Genomic DNA, 16,687 nt, shown 5'->3' on the forward strand with positions numbered 1-16,687 from the left:
ATCAATTGTATACGATGATTATCCATTAAAGATTGATTCTTGATATGGTTTATCATCATTTCATCACTAAATAAATCTGGTAAGTTTCGCATAGCTTGTAGTGTTAGTAATTCCTTCAGATGCTTTTTTGTTATTAATTTAGCGTTATCTGTAATTCTGATGGCACGTTATAATTGTAAACAAAGCAGAATAACATCCTTACTAGGTAATATTAGCTTGCCTCGATTTTTGAATTTAATTAATTGGGATTTACATTCACTAGTTGTTAACTGAGAGCAGCAAATCTGACAAAGATTTTCGGTTTTACTTTTTTAATGACGAAACCTGATATGTAAACTACCACATCTTCAATAAACTGAGAGAGAACCAATTGAGAAAAAAAGATACCATCATTTTTTAAATTTAATTTCAATTCAAATTCTGAAAGGTCATCCTCGAGAATTGTATCAGTTGTTTTCGATTTTGTTCCGCTAGAAAGGTGTAATATGCTGGCAGCATCTAATATACAGCAATTACCATATCCTCAACCACTAATTTCATGTTTTACAATTAGCCTTTTGTAGGCGGCTTTAAATTGAAGGCAGGATGGGTTGTTGTTGAATCCAGAGCGACTTCTTACTGCACTAAAAAATGTTTTCAGGTGGTCTTGACTTAACTTGAAGCTTAAAATATATTCAAATTTATAGTACGATTTTAAATCCTTGTATAAATTCAGCAAGTTATTATGAATCCGAAAAACCCTGTCTTTCTGTTACTTTCAATTAATAATCTGCTCTGCTCACTTAATTAGGGTAAAATACTAGGAGGATCGTTTTCTACAAATGAAAAAAGGTAGGTAATAAAAATTGCATAAATTTGCAACGTGGTTATCATTACCAGGGATATGGAAGTTTGGGAGATTATCTGGCATTTTATTTAAAGTTAACTTTTGTGATGGCACAGATTTTTCAAAAGGATTTTCTGAAGTAATCGGATTTGATCGTAATCAGATATTTGAAAATGTTGAGAACAAATTACTGCATCTTTTACTTTTTTAAATAGTTCTTCGATTTTACAAACTTTTATCCACGTACTCCTTATGGCCGTTTGCACCGTCAATACTAAGTAATGCTTAAGTATTGGACCAGACTTAAGTTGCCGATTTCATTTGCACCGCTACCAAATGGTTTCTTAAGCTGTGCCTAAGTTAAGCCCCCGAATATTCCTGTCCTAACTTTTAGGCAATGCTTGGCACATGCGTATAAGATATTTTGTTCGGACTTGTGATGTTGATGGCGCTGGCGCGAAATTATCCATTTCTTGTCGGTTGTCGAAGCTTCGCATCGGCGAATCTTTTACATTAAATTATTAGATAAGCAAATTTGTTGCTATTTTATCATGAGTTGCCAGGTAAGGTTATGGGACAAACGGCTGTCTATAGCCGAATTAACTGAGCAGCAGCTGAAGAGGAATGTGGAGTTTGACGAAGAAAAACGAAAAATGGAGATGCAACAACAATTCTGTATTGTAATAAATTTTTTATTATAAATTTGCAAAATGATTATTTATAATGTCTCTATTGGCATGGTCCTCTGCATTTGGATTTATAGGTGGTACTTGTCCCATTTGGATTATTTCTTCCAAAACATTGTGTTCTATGCCCTCAGCAGGTGGTGCTTCTTGTTCATTGTTTAACTTGGCAAAGTTGTGTAGCACTCCTGCAGCAATAATTACTGTCAAAGCAGTGTCCATTTTTAACCGTAGGCCATATGCAAGTACAGGAAATTCAATATGGGTGTTAAAATGTATGGCCGTAGGAGTGATCCACCATCACCTGAGTAAATACATTATTGTAATCTTATTGATGTAATTTGTGGATTTTGCACATTACTTAACAATACACAATTAGAAAAATGTCCAGCATCAAACCTTGCTTACACACAACTACTGTTAAAAATTGTGGCATCATGTGCTGAAAATAAGTACATATTTATATGATTGCTACTTTATTTGTCTGTATTTCTTACAAATCTGTAGGATGTTCGATGTTCTATCTCATCTTCAATTAACTCTAACAAATTCAATGTTGTTTGCTTGGTTAAGCTAAAAAGGAATGCAATTTATTTTAAAATTTTGATTATTTTATTACATTAGCTAGGTTTGTGAGTGACTATAGGTACTTACCGGAATCTCTTATAAAAACCTTATTCATCAAGAGTATCGAAATGCTCAGAATTATTTTGAGGATATCAAAATCGTCCTCGAATATATCGTCGTTGTTGTTTTCAAGATAATTAGCCATCATGTAAAAACAGTCAAAAACACTATCGTTAACCGTTCTCTGTAATGATAACAATAACAGAGAAGTGGTTAGAAACACCTGTCAAAAATCTAGTTTGTAACTAAGTTTATACCAACCGCCGCCAATATTACTAGAATTTTGCTGTGTTGCCAAATTGAATAGACCTTACCGTTGCTTACATTTAAGGAGTGCTTAACTATCTACGGTGCAAAGGATGAGAGACTTAGGTAAGACATAACTTTAAGTCTTTCCTAAGGTAAGTAATGCTTAGCTACAAAACGGTGCAAACGGGCATTAATGATTCATCTTTTGGAAAACTGGAAAAGGTTTTATGAGCACAGGTAGGAACATACCGATGAAGGATTTTTCTTTGCTCGAGAAAGGATTGTAATGGGCGTTTGCACCGTCAATACTAAGTAATGCTTAAGTATTGGACCAGACTTAAGTTGCCGATTTCATTTGCACCGCTACCAAATGGTTTCTTAAGCTGTGCCTAAGTTAAGCCCCCGAATTCTAACTTTTAGGCAATGCTTGGCACATGCGTATAAGATATTTTGTTCGGACTTGTGATGTTGATGGCGCTGGCGCGAAATTATCCATTTCTTGTCGGTTGTCGAAGCGTTTTGCATCGGCGAATCTTTTATATTAAATTATTAGTTCAGCAAATTTGTTGCTATTTTATCATGAGTTGCCACATAAGGTTATTGGACAAACGGCTGTCTATAGCGGAATTAACCGAGCAGCAGCTGAAGAGGAACGTGGAGTTTGAAGAACAAAAACGGAAAATGGAGATGAAAATTTTAGAAGTAGAATTAGAATTAAAAAAAGAACAATTAATAGTTATTTAAAAAACTAGTTTGTTAATGAAGGCGATTAATAATCCAAACTGTTTAAAGCACGAACAAGTGTAGCGAGTGAGTGGCTTTAATAGTTGAGATTATTAATCGCCCATTAACAAAAGAGTTGATTACAAAATTTTTTCGTTGACCGCAAACTTTTTTTTTTGGTGAAAAATTTTGAAATTAAAGCCAAATCAAAACCAATTTCATCTTTTTCCATAAAGATGAGACCTTATAAATACCTTCATTCTTTTTTTGTCCTCAGGGTAGGTCATTTTAAAATTTTTCAACACTTTCTATTCACTTTTCCACAAAGAGTGTCAGAAGACGTCAACTCCATTCACATTCAATTTCACGTAAAAATCACGATTGCTACGGAAACCGAGTTACCTTTGAAAAATATGACATGCGAATTATAACCAAAAATGTCGGTTTTTGAAAAAGTGAATTTGTAATTGTGCAGTTATGGAGTTATAAAATATAGAAAACCCTGCTACACTACCTGCTGCAGTGTTGGTAAGTGCAAACAATGCATGTTCTAGGTTGTTTATACATCAAAATTTAATCAAAACGTCAAAATCGCAAAAATCATTGATTAATGAAAAATAGTGTATTAATGAGGTCCATTAATACACTATAATTTAGACAAAAGAATTCATTAATATTGAAATTAACAAGCGGTCAACGGAAAAAAAAAATAAGGAACTGGAATAACAATTCTGTATTGTAATAAATTTTTTATTATAAATTTGCAAAATGATTATTTATAAATCCATGTCTAATGTCTCTATTGGCATGGTTCTCTGCATTTGGATTTACAGGTGGTATTTGTCCCATTTGGATCATTTCTTCCAAAACATTATGCTCTATGCCCTCAGCAGGTGGTGCTTCTTGTTCATTGTTTAACTTGGCAAAGTTGTATAGCACTCCTGCAGCAACAATTACTGTCAAAGCAGTGTCCATTTTTAACCGTAGGCCATATGCAAGTACAGGAAATCTTCTTTTCGACACCCCAAATAACCTCTCAATTATGCTTCTTGTACGGATGTGTGCCTCATTATATAATTGTTCAGGCCTTGTTCGTGGATTCAATATGGGTGTTAAAAAGTATGGCCATAGGGGATATCCACTATCACCTGAGTAAATACATTATTGTAAACTTATTAATACAATTTGTGGATTCTGTACATTACCTAACAATACACAATAGGGAAAATGACCAGCATCAAACCGTGCTCTCACACAACTACTGTTAAAAATTGTGGCATCATTTGCTGAACCAGGCCACCTTGCCACCAAATTTAAAATGTTAATATTAGCATCTCCAACAACTTGCACATTTATTGAAAAATACATTTTTCGATTTCTAAAAATTTCTCCTTCGCCCCCTGCAAAAAAAATTCCATTATACACTAAACTTTCTTTAATCATTCACTTGCCTCGAGATTGGATTTTAATGTGCGTGCCATCCACAGCTCCAACAACGGTAGGAAATAATGCAATTTGATAAAAGTTAACTTGTACCTCACGAATTTCCGCTTCATTTTCTGGTAATCGGATAAATCTAGGATATAATCGAGCAACCGCTCTTGATACCTTATTAATATCCTAGAAACTGTAGACAGGTGAACTCCTGCAAAATCGGCTAAATTTTGCAAATGTCCATTTGTAGCAAAAAAGCGTAGACATATTAGCAACTGGTTGATTGGAGATACACTTTGGTTCCTAGAAAATAAGTATTGATATGACTGTTACTTTATTTGTCTGTTTTTCTTACAAATCTGTAGTATGTTCTATCTCATCTTCAATCAACCCTAACAAATTCAGTGTCGTTTGCTTGGTTAGTCCAAAAAAGAATGCAATTTAATATAAAATTTTGATTGTTTTATTACATTAGCTAGGTTAATGGGTGAATATGAGTACTTACCTTAATCTTCTATAAAAACCTAATTCATCAAGAGTATCGAAATGCTCAGATCTCTGATTGATTTGGCGAGGGAATCCAAAATCAATTATTTCGAGGATATCAAAATCATTCTCTAATATATCCTCGTTGTTGTTTTCAAGATAATTAGCCATCATGTAAAAAAAGTCAAAAACACTATCGTTAACCGTTCTCTGTAATGATAACAATAACAGAGAAGTGGAGAAGTGGTTAGAAACACCTGTCAAAAATCTAGTTTGTAACTAAGTTTATACCAGGGATGCGATTGAACGGTAAAAACTTGTACTGAAATGTAGGGACATTTTGTACTAAATTCTAGGTGATTGTACTGAAAACCTGAACACCTTAAATTAACAAAACTCGGGAGCGGGATTTTTAAAATAGATATAAAATACAAAAAAAAAAATTTACTCAAGGACTCAACAAAACAGAAAAAAATATTAACATAAAATATAAAAATACATATGTTGTGTATTTACTGTATTTATATTTATAGAAATTCTTGATGCAGTCAGTTACAGCTTAAATGATTTCTTTGGCAAAATCAGACCACTCTTACTATTTTCTTTAACTGATAAAATATGAGATATTGTTACAATATTTAACCTATTTCGCAATTTGGTTTTATTTAATGTCAGTTGGGAAAACACTCTTTCTGCCGCAGCTGAGGAATGTGGAAGAGAAAGAATGCATTTTACAACTTCCATCAGACTGCTAAACATTGACTGGCCCAACTCATTTTTTGTTTCAGCAACCCTTTGCCAAAATACAGTTACATCCATATCTTTAAAATGTTCTAATGCTTTAGTTTCGCTAACTAACTGCCATTCTAAGTTTACTTTATCAACGTCTACGTTTAAGTAAGGAAATAAATACGTGAATTTAGATATAGATAAGATGTCCCCAGATAGGGCGTTTTTGGGAGTAAAGTTGCTAGCATAAACTAAAAATTCATCTGTCATGTTGAACCGTTTTTTTATTTGTACACACAATTCACTGTAAAAATTTAAACAATGAATTTTGAAATGATGTAAATCGGTTTTACTTACAGTGTTTACAGTTTGTGGATTTTTCAAGAAACTATCAACTTTACCTCCAAAATACAGATCATCAATACCAAGATAATTCTGGGGACTAAGTACATTAATATTTTCTAAAGAAGTTTTATCGATAACTTCCTTTTTAACAAAACATTTTTATTTATAAATGGGATTTCTCAAAGCACTGGAAATTGTCTTGGCCAGTGGAAGTTTTTCTTCTTTTGCGGCTTCGTCAAAATATGAATTCAGTGAATCCCAGTGAATCAAAATTCTGTCACATAAGTTAAAACTAATATCGTTACCTGTAATGATAACCACCTAGTTTGACTGGGGTACAACATTTTTGACGGTTTTTCCTCACAAAATATTTGGCATTCCTTTAATTCACTACTTCTCTTCGAACTATGTGAGAAATAGGAGTAAATGTCTCTGCAAAACTGCTCTACTGTTGAAGGTAGCTTTTTACAGGAATTTGAAGCACATAGGTGCAAAGAGTGACAGCTACATCCATTTACTACAATATGAGGGCATATTTCTCTAAACCTTTGCTTCACACCCTTCACATCTCCCATCATAACACTGGCATTATCTGCCCCTAAACCGATAACATTGGCAAATGGAATTTTGTTGGTGTTCAATAACAGCCTCACTGCGTTGAATAAACCATCAGATGTGGCATCATGAACTTCGATTAAATCGACCAAATGATCTTTTACAATTTTTTCAGATTCTTCAAAAAATCTGGCCACAACTACCAAACTCTTCCTTGTAGCTATGTCGGTGGTTTCATCTATGATTAAGGAGAATTTCTCCTTCCTAAGTTTTTCAAAAATTAATTCTTTTGAAAAGGGTCCGAGCATTTGAGTTACTAGATTGGTAGTTTTGTCTCTTTGCATTTTTAAATTTTGTATTACTTCGTCTCTTGGAGTAACTTTCTTTAATAAATCTACTAAATTATTTACAAGGGCAAAAGGTAAATTGTTGTCGCATAAAAAAGTCGCTATAAGGAGTTCAACTTCTCGAATTCTTTCAGCTAGACACACCTTTGGATCTTTTTTTATAGTTGCATCAATTTTTGGGGTGCTTTTTGCTGAATTATATTTTTTTATGTGTACAGCAGAATTTGCATGTCTTTTGATATGAAATCCTGCTCCCTTTATTATAACATTACATATCTTGCAAAAACTTGTATTGTCTTTTTCAATTAGGAAATCATATTTTTCTTGCCACTCTTGTCTAAATTTCTGATGGAATATTTTCCTTTTTTTGGCAACAGGTTGACCTGAGGTATCATTACTTAAATCATCTACCTGTTCAGATTCGTTGTTGTATGTTAATGTGCCCGAACTCGAAGGTAAAGAATCCATGTCAGGATCGACTTCCCTTATTGTTTTATTAGAAGTATGGCTAGTGATTGTTGAACAAACAACTGTTGAATTAACAGTGTTTGCATTTATATTGCATGCATCCGTACGCGTACACACCGCTACAGAAGACGCAGATGCCGTAGTAAAGGTAACTGTATTGGTTGTGCTGGTTTTATCCCTAGCAATACGGATAACGAACCTAAAATATAAAATTCTTTGTAAAACCTTATCTAATTCTGAATTATACATTACCTATCCATTATCAGGCAGTTAAATAATAATTGCACTGACCCACTGACTTATAAAAGTTCAAAACACCACTTCGTCACAGAATAAAATAATAGAAAACACAAAAGTCACAAAACTACAAAAGGACAGAAAGGTTACTCTGAACTGAAAATCACAGAACGAAGAACAACCAGTCACAGTGAAACACTTTTAAAATTTAAAAATAAAAATAATTGTAAATGCGCGCCGGGCGCAGGCAGTTTACGAGCCGAGTACGCAGGGTACACTTCCAGAGGTGCGTTCCGAAATTTGTTCTTTGCCTAGACGATATTTCATCTCGCTCACTAACTTGTAGTGCGCATATGTTTTACTCTTTTTAACATCCAGAACATCACTCGAGCAGGGTAATTGAACGCACCCCTGTTAAGCCAACCCAGCATTGAGCAATGTACTTGAATGTATCCCAGCAACATCTGTGAACCACATGCCACATGGGCACAAGCACAAGGTTGATGTTCTGAATCTGAAGGTCATGGAATGCCGTTTTTATTATATATCAAAGGTGCCGACAAAAAGACCCTTCTGGTCAATGTCAACGGGACCATTTAAAAGCGCTACTTGTAAAACTCATGAAATTGTTCATTTAACAATTTTTTTGGCATATTGTGGAAGTTGTACTAAATTTGGCAAAGAGGTACTGACGTACTAAAAATTTGTTAATTGTACTAGATCTAGTACGATTGTACTAACTATCGCATCCTTGGTTTATACCAACCGCCGCCAATATTACTAGCATTTTGCTGTGTTGCCAAATTGAATAGACCTTACCGTTGCTTACATCTAAGGAGTGCTTAACTATCTACGGTGCAAATGATGAGAGACTTAGGTAAGACATAACTTTAAGTCTTTCCTATGGTAAGTAATGCTTACCTACAAAACGGTGCAAACGGGCATAAGAAGTGGAACAAACAATACAGGATCTCATTGTAGTGTAGTAGGACCTAATTTATTGTTTAAGAAAAAATCTTTAATACTAAATACTCGTAGGTAGCTATTCGTTTTAAATTTAAATATTTGACAATTCAAATTGACAGCGTCGACTAAAATCGTTTAATCAGCACCGATTCGTATACGGCATTACGGCTAACGTGATAAAAAGGATGAAAAATGCATTTCATTAAATATACAGGGTTATTATTCTAATTCTAAATGATTGTAGTCGAAGTAGGCCTGAAAACTGAATGTAAAATTTATGGTTGCCTCTCCACATAAAAAAACATCAAAATGATGTGAATAAGTGAATACACACCGTTCACACACGGGAGTTAAATTGGGTGCAAAACAACTCAATATTTCTGGATTCAATCGTTAATTTAACAAAAATAAATAAAAATCTCATCACCGCACTTTTCACCTAAAAAATGACAGTGACAGCGACAAAACTGACAGTTCACATGAAAGCGGCAAAAATGTAATAACATGGGCATGGCCTACTTCGACTACAATCATTTAGAATAACCCTGTAGAAAGAAGTGGAGAGATGCACAATTTTCTTTGATATGTTTTTTAATAACGGATATACGTTTACCAGGTATAGCTACGTACGTCTATTTTAATACATCTATGCCATAAAATCACCCACTGCAAGCAGCATGCTTCCTGTGGCATAAAACCTCAGTCAGTAAAAGTTTTATCAATGGTGATATACTGTCGCCTCTACAATAAAATTGCCCATATACCAGATATAATTATTTCTAATAACTGTAAATAATGGCTTACCTATTGCTTCGGGGGCGTAATAAATGCTCAATCTGTTCTAATAATTTTAATGTAGTCGGTTTTGTTAACCGAAATCATTCAAAAAAATCGAGATCGTCGTATTCGTCCAAACGATTTTTTCTAGTTCGGTACAACTTTTTTCTTCTTAAATATATGACTTCTTCCTCTTCAGACGAAGAAGAATTTGATTCTGATAATAAATGTGCCCGCACACGAGTATCCATTGAAATTAGGATTATTGGATGCCTACTAATTCACAAAAAAAACAGCAATTTGTGGCAGTGCATCACTTCTCATGTAATAGAGGTTATGTTCTCTATTTAAATCCACCTTTAACGAGATAAAAGGCCGACAACTAGCTTTTAGTGCTTATTCACAATGGACATAAGCTTGACATAAGGCATAAGAAATTCATGATACATGTAGTGGATATACTATTAATTTTTACGTAACTAATGAGAAGTGACCTTAGTGAACATTATTGTTGTGTATAAAAAGGCATGAAGAATCATATTCGATTACATAGACACATAAATTATTTTCCAATTGTCCAAATTTACAAATTATTCTTAGGTATCTTTTATGTATTTCTTAAGTCTAATGTCCATTGTGAATAAGCACTTAAAGTTAAAGGGAATTTTAAGGATTTAAAAGCGCCTTTAATGATTATGAAACACAATTTTTAGTTAAAGGTGGTTTTAAATTTAAAACCGCTTTTAAAATGTATTATGAAACCGGCCGTTAGACTTTTTGGCTGACCAAAATATTAAATTTTTAAAAAATCAATCGTCAATAAAGAATCGAACGCTGTGGAATCAATTCCTTGACGACGGTGACCGCTCATGTGTTTTTTCCTAATAAATTATTTGCTGTGTTTATTAGGTTAAATTTTCACTGTTGGTGCTTGAAAATTTGATTTTGGTGTGTTAATCGACTGAAAAAGTGTCTAGTTCAGATAGTGAGTTATATGCGAGACCAGATGCAGTGCGAGTCGTAAAAGAAGGCCTAAATTCTGAATACATATATTGACGTCCAACTCGGAAGTAATGGAAGTAGTACGGTGGTTAAGCCACATAAATTTTCTTATGAGTAGCGCTCTCAGATCACTTTTCAGGTATGAGGCCGAAATTTGAAGCACGAGGCGTCAGGCCTAAATAGAGGCTGTCCCAGAACTCGCGTATCAGCCGTTAACGACGAGTTCTCCTCTTTCATCTGATGAAAATTTTACAAGAAATAATTTTTTTAAGTCCATAGTTTATAAATTACAACAATTTTATGTTAGCCAATCATAGAAGAATGATTAATTAATTATTTAGGTAAACTTTACTGTGAACTGTTCTTCACATAGTAACATAATTAATATTAAAACAACAAATAAGTTCAATATTTATTTGGTCCATTGTACAATCGCAGTTGTAACGCTAATGTCACGGTGACATTAAGTTAGAGCATTTAAATTTTTTTGACAATACAAAAATGTTCAGCTCTGAAGAATACACCGAAATGCTAATAATATACGGTGAAAGTTGAAGAAACGCTAATGCAGCAGAAAGGCTGTATCGAGAACGTTTTCCAAATCGCCTACATTCTAGTTCAAACGTTATTTTAAGACTAATTAACAGGGTACGAAATAGCGGTTCTGTAGTACCAAAGAGAAGATGTTGGTGGTATCGATCGCACGGTTCGTACTCCTAATACTGAAGATGAAGTGCTTGAAGCATTTAATGAAGATGGGACGAGAAGCATTAGAAATGTGGCCAACACAATGGGTCTTACAAAAAGCACTGTACAAAGAATTTTACGGGATAATCGTATGCACGCTTATCATTATACTAAAGTGCAACATCTATTACCAGAAGATTATGCACCTCGAGTAGAATTTTGTACCTAGTTACTAGAACAACATGCAGAAAACCCATTTTGTTGGCCCGCAAGGTCACCGGACCTTACTCCTTTAGATTTTTTTTGTGTGGGGCCACGTCAAAAACTTGGTTTACCGTGTGCCTGTGAATAATCTGGACACTTTGCGCAACAGAATAAGGGACGCTATGGCAATGGTGACTCCAGAAATGTTACAAAATGTTCGGAACAATTTACTGAAAAGAGCAAGGCTGTGTATTCAAGCTGGGGGTAGTTGATTCGAACACTTACTTTAATTTTTTTTTTTTGTAAAGTTTTTTCTCGTTTTCTATTGTTAAATGTCAAACTGACAACAAATTAAAGTTAGCCAAACATTTAATCACAACTTTTTTAATTGCTACAGCTAACATCATTTCCTAGGAAACGCAAATATGTAGTAATTTTACCTTTAAGGAAGCTTGTTTAATTGGTTAACTTAAAACGGTTTTAATTTAAAAACCACTAGTGTTTGAATGTTTATGGTTGCAAAATCTCTTTTAGAACAAATATTAAAGTATACAGTTAACGGCTGATACGCGAGTTCTGGGACACCCTGTATACCTGCTACTTAATAATGTGTGATGACTCTGCCTGTATGATCTCGTAACCAGTCGTTCAGTTGTTGATTACACTATGTACGTAATGAACCATAAAAACTTACATCCTATGCGTACAATGTGGCGGGAAGCAATTTTGTATACTAAACGTAAGAACGTTCAAATCTTTGTGGCTGCAATGACCGTCGACTAGCAGTAAAACCGTCTTCTCTTTTGATGGTTTTACGAACTTTACAAAATGCTTCAGCCATCAGCGATTCAGTCATCCACCCCTTTTCTTGTGTATAACCTACAGATCCAGTAGGCGCGTGATCGAGCAACTCGAGTTTTATGTTTTTTCAAGGGAAGATAAAAGCTGCTGGAATGAACGTACCCACAGCGTTCATGGAACACATAACAGTGACATGCTGTCCTCTTTCCGCACTACTTAAGATCTCCGCTTGCTTTCTACTTTTTGTAGCAATAATTTTTGTAGTTTTCGATGGTACTGTTGGAAAACCCGATTCGTCAACGGTCCGGATTTCATTTGCTTCGAATTTTTGTAAATCTCTGAATTTGATAAAGTTCTAAAATATGCACCAAACTATTGTTAACTTGGGGCATGAGCATTGTAACAGTAAGAAAACAGAATATTTCCTCTACGTCTGTATCTTTCCAATTGGCAACATGTCGGCAGTAGTAAGTGGGACACGTTTGTGGGGTCATTAATAGTCGTTAGTGGTCTTTTAATGACTCCATTGAAGCCATTAACGAGCTTTTAATGACTGTTGCCGCCAACTTTCTCTTGTCTGGCGCATTGCAATCCTCGTCAAATTCCTCTGGGTCAAATGTAACAGCATCTGTAAGTGTTGCATTGTACCATCGTGATCATAAAAAACGACTACACTTAACTTGGGACGCCACTGAGATTTTTGAAAATTTAGGCTGAGTGAACGTACCGAGATTTGTCAAAGTTTGTCAACCTCAATATTTAAAATTTTCAAATCCGTGAAAATAAACCCGACCGCAACACAGTGCTAGTGCTAACACCCAGTTCGGCAACAATGTTTCTAATGGTACCACCATCATGTATTCGGGTTTGCAGAATGTTTTTTTTTTGCAAATCTCTTAATTGTGGAATTTTTCAATTGTTACAATGATATTCATTCAAATTTACACAGCCAAATTTCTAGTGTAGTTGTTTTTAATGATCACGACGGTACATTTTAATTACGAGGTCACAATCTCGAAACGATTGTATGCCGACGCTTACGAATTTGCTTTCTGATTTCGTTAGTGGTAGAATAGCCTCGTCTATTAATCTGAATTTGTCATTGACGATGTGGCGAAGTTCTTGAGCTTTCTCAAGGGCCTTAGCCGGTGCAGCCAATGCCTAATTTGTTCCACTCTGCTTCATCGACACCATGATGAGTACGCTGTGATGAATTTTTAGAACTTGGTGCAACCCTAGAACTCTCTTCACCTGTCTACGACGGCGACGCCGCTGATGCCGACGTCTCAAATAATTCACCAGGCCGGGACCTTCGTGTCGGACTTTGTAAAATGGCCTGGATAATTTGTTCTTGTTCCTCCGGATTTCCAATATGCGCATATACAGGTATATGCAGGGAAAAAACAAGAAATATGCATTAGCTTTACCCAAATATGCATGTTAGACATTTTTACTGCTGCAGTTAACAATTAGATATATGTTTTTCAATATTTGTCATGATTATGACGCCTGTCGGTCCTGCTTAAACCCTCTTGAAGTTTTTTGAAAACGTTACATTGACCTTCACGTTGAACCCTGCCAAAAATTGTATTGGCGTTATCTGCGCAAAATCCAAGCACTCTCTCTTTAAGGTTGTGCTTTTCCAGGATGGCCATTATGGAATCGTATATAAGAACTGCGGTTTCGCCAGGTAAATTTAGGAGATCTAATATTTTGATGTTAATCCCGGTGGTAGGGTGGAAGTACCCACTAGCGTTGGAAATATTTTGATGTCTTTATGGTTCAAAGCATCTGTAAATATACAGATAAATGGATCATCATTATGTTCTGTCTTAAGAATATCTGAAGAATACGGTGCAATTACATACTTTGCAATAGCTTCGCACTTCGTTTTCCCGCAGCACAACTTCTAACCAAATTTTTTTGAATTAATTTGGAAGTGAATTCCTTCGAACGAAATACAATACAATACAAAATGCTGTATTTTGCCCTACGGGCTTTCGGATTCCTGGTTGCAAACATAAACATAAACATAACAATTTATTGTTCTCCCTCACTCCTCTCGTTCTCTATTCTTTCTCTCCTCTTCCTTATTCTTTCATCCATCCCCCTACCGTCTTCGCTCCATAGTTCATATTCCAACAAAACGAAATACCATAAACTACAATGAATATAAATTTGTATAATTTTTTTCCAATTTTTTATTAACCAGATCTATTTTTTTTCTTAGGAGTTCCATCTGTAAGGCATGTTCTAAAAATTTTGCTTTTTGTAACTTAACTAAATTTAACTTATCTTCTATTAATTGGTAATGAATACCCACATACTTCTTTGTGGTATTTAACTTTTTACTTATTATTGATCGACTTTCTGAAAATGATGGACATGAAAATTTCATTCATTATAAATTATAATAAATTATTTACTTGGTGGTAAGTTTTTCCTCTTAGTTTTCACAACATATACATCACTGGGGGTATATGTAACCCAGTTAATACTATCGCCAATCTCCACTTCTGCAATATTATTAATAATAAATTATATTTAATACATAGCATGAAATTTATAGTTTTCATCATTCAGTATTTCATACCCACCTTCACAAGAAATTGGTTTACTGGCCGGTGCGGTCTGAGTAAAAACTTCAATCAAAATAATGACATCGTTAGCCTGTATAATTCTACTGAGGTACTGTCGGTTTTCCACAGATCTTCAGCGTTTTGACATATTCTGAACTAAGAATAATTTTTGATACATTATCAACATTTATTTCTTATATTTGTTTTTAGTAAATTAGCTTTAGAAAAAATTCTTTTGCAGCCGGCATTTGAATGTGGTAACCAAAGAGTTCGTAAAACGAATTCTGCCAAAACCTTAAATGGCGCACTATCATATCCATCCGTTAACAATTTTAACTTGAACCAATATGTTTCTATTTCTTCTGTATTTATTATTTCTTCTGGTAAATTCTCCTTTTTCTGTATATACGAGGGCTGTCTGGCGTAAAATGAGCCTAGGGTAGAAAGACTGATTTTTAAAAAGTGTTAAATTTTTTATTTTTCAATATAATCTCCATCTATTGCAATACACCTTTCACATCTACCGTACAATTGTTTTATTCCGCGAAAAAAATATTCCGAAACTGTGTGTGCAAAATGCTCATCTATAGCCGACTTCATTTCATCTTCACCGGAAAATCTTCTACCACGTAACACCTTTTGTAAATCTTTAAACAAGTAAAAATCGCTGGGAGCCAGATTTGGACTAGGGTGGATGGATAATTTCTTCGAAGCCCATATCTCGTACAGCACGCTTTGCAACTTGAGCTGTGTGAACCGGCGCGTTGTCTTGTAATAGGAGAATTCATCTGCTAAGTTTGCTCCTGCGTTTCTCAATAATGGCTTGTTACATTTGGATGATTAAGTCAACATAATATTGGCCGTTCATCGTTCTTCCTCTAGGGAGGTAATCCACTAAAAGTATTGCTGCGCCATCCCAGAATATCGTTGCCTTAAGTTTGGTAGTCACTCTATGCACCTTGAACTTTTGCGGTGGCTTTTCTCCCTTTTTCATCAATTGTATTAAAAAAAAAAAGTTTTGACAGTTTAGCCTTGAAACCCTTAGGGCTATACGTGAATTCACAACTATTTAATTTAGTGTAGAGATAATTAAAAATGAATAAGGGAGCTCGTCTTATTTTTTGGGGACATTCTGTATATTATGCATAACAAATTATCATGCACATAAAAAAGTATGTGTTTCCATTTGAATTTTTTTTTTGACAAGCGCGTATTCAACGGATTGCTTTTTCCGTGAAGTAGTTCTTCAAAACATTAAATATTGATTCGCCGCCTTCAGTGTCTGTTGTCAAAGTTCTCTCGCGAAAAGCAGTTCTTCGTAGATTTCCTGATTCATAATAAAACGAACATGTCTTTGGTCATCTTATTCCTCAAAAGTTGAGGCCAATTATATCAGAATGACAATTCACAATATATAATGAATGTGAACAAATTTGGCTAGCATAACACAAATGCACATTTATTTGAACTCCCGTAATTCTGTAAAATGTCGTATTTTGTTCGGTTCAGGAGATGTGTCTCGCACATAACGCCAGCATGCATCACATAGTTTGTGATTCTGCTTCAGTTTAAAAAGGGCTTATGTTTATTTGATCAGTAACATTATTCAGTTGACAAGTAAAAAAATAAACATTTTTCAAGTAGAAAATTCAGTTTGATCAGTATGTTCTGTCCGGATAAAAATTAATCTTTGACTGATTTAAAAAAAAATGATATGTAGAAATACTATTTGATCAGATATTTTGTTCAATAATTAATTGCATTTCGATTCTTAAAAAAACTTAAGTTTCATAATAATTTATGATAAGTATTTTGATTCAATATGATTAAGTATAATAGTGAAATTGAAATATAAATAACGATAAATGGTCTGAGGGCAGAGCCAATGGCAGAGCTGACTGATAATATACCTACAGAAAATGTACGGCAGCACGGCAATACAGCATAGATTGTGAGGCAGGT

At 34.5% G+C, this 16,687-nt stretch overlaps 1 protein-coding gene across 2 annotated transcripts in view; it reads left to right on the plus strand.

Annotated features, from left to right (window-relative positions):
* Positions 1-16,687, plus strand: part of LOC138128364 (serine palmitoyltransferase 1-like) — a 165,727-nt gene that overhangs the window by 16,126 nt on the left and 132,914 nt on the right. The window lies entirely within an intron of this gene.

This window comes from Tenebrio molitor, chromosome 4, assembly GCF_963966145.1.
Source record: "Tenebrio molitor chromosome 4, icTenMoli1.1, whole genome shotgun sequence".
NCBI classification, from domain to species: Eukaryota; Metazoa; Arthropoda; class Insecta; order Coleoptera; family Tenebrionidae; genus Tenebrio; species Tenebrio molitor.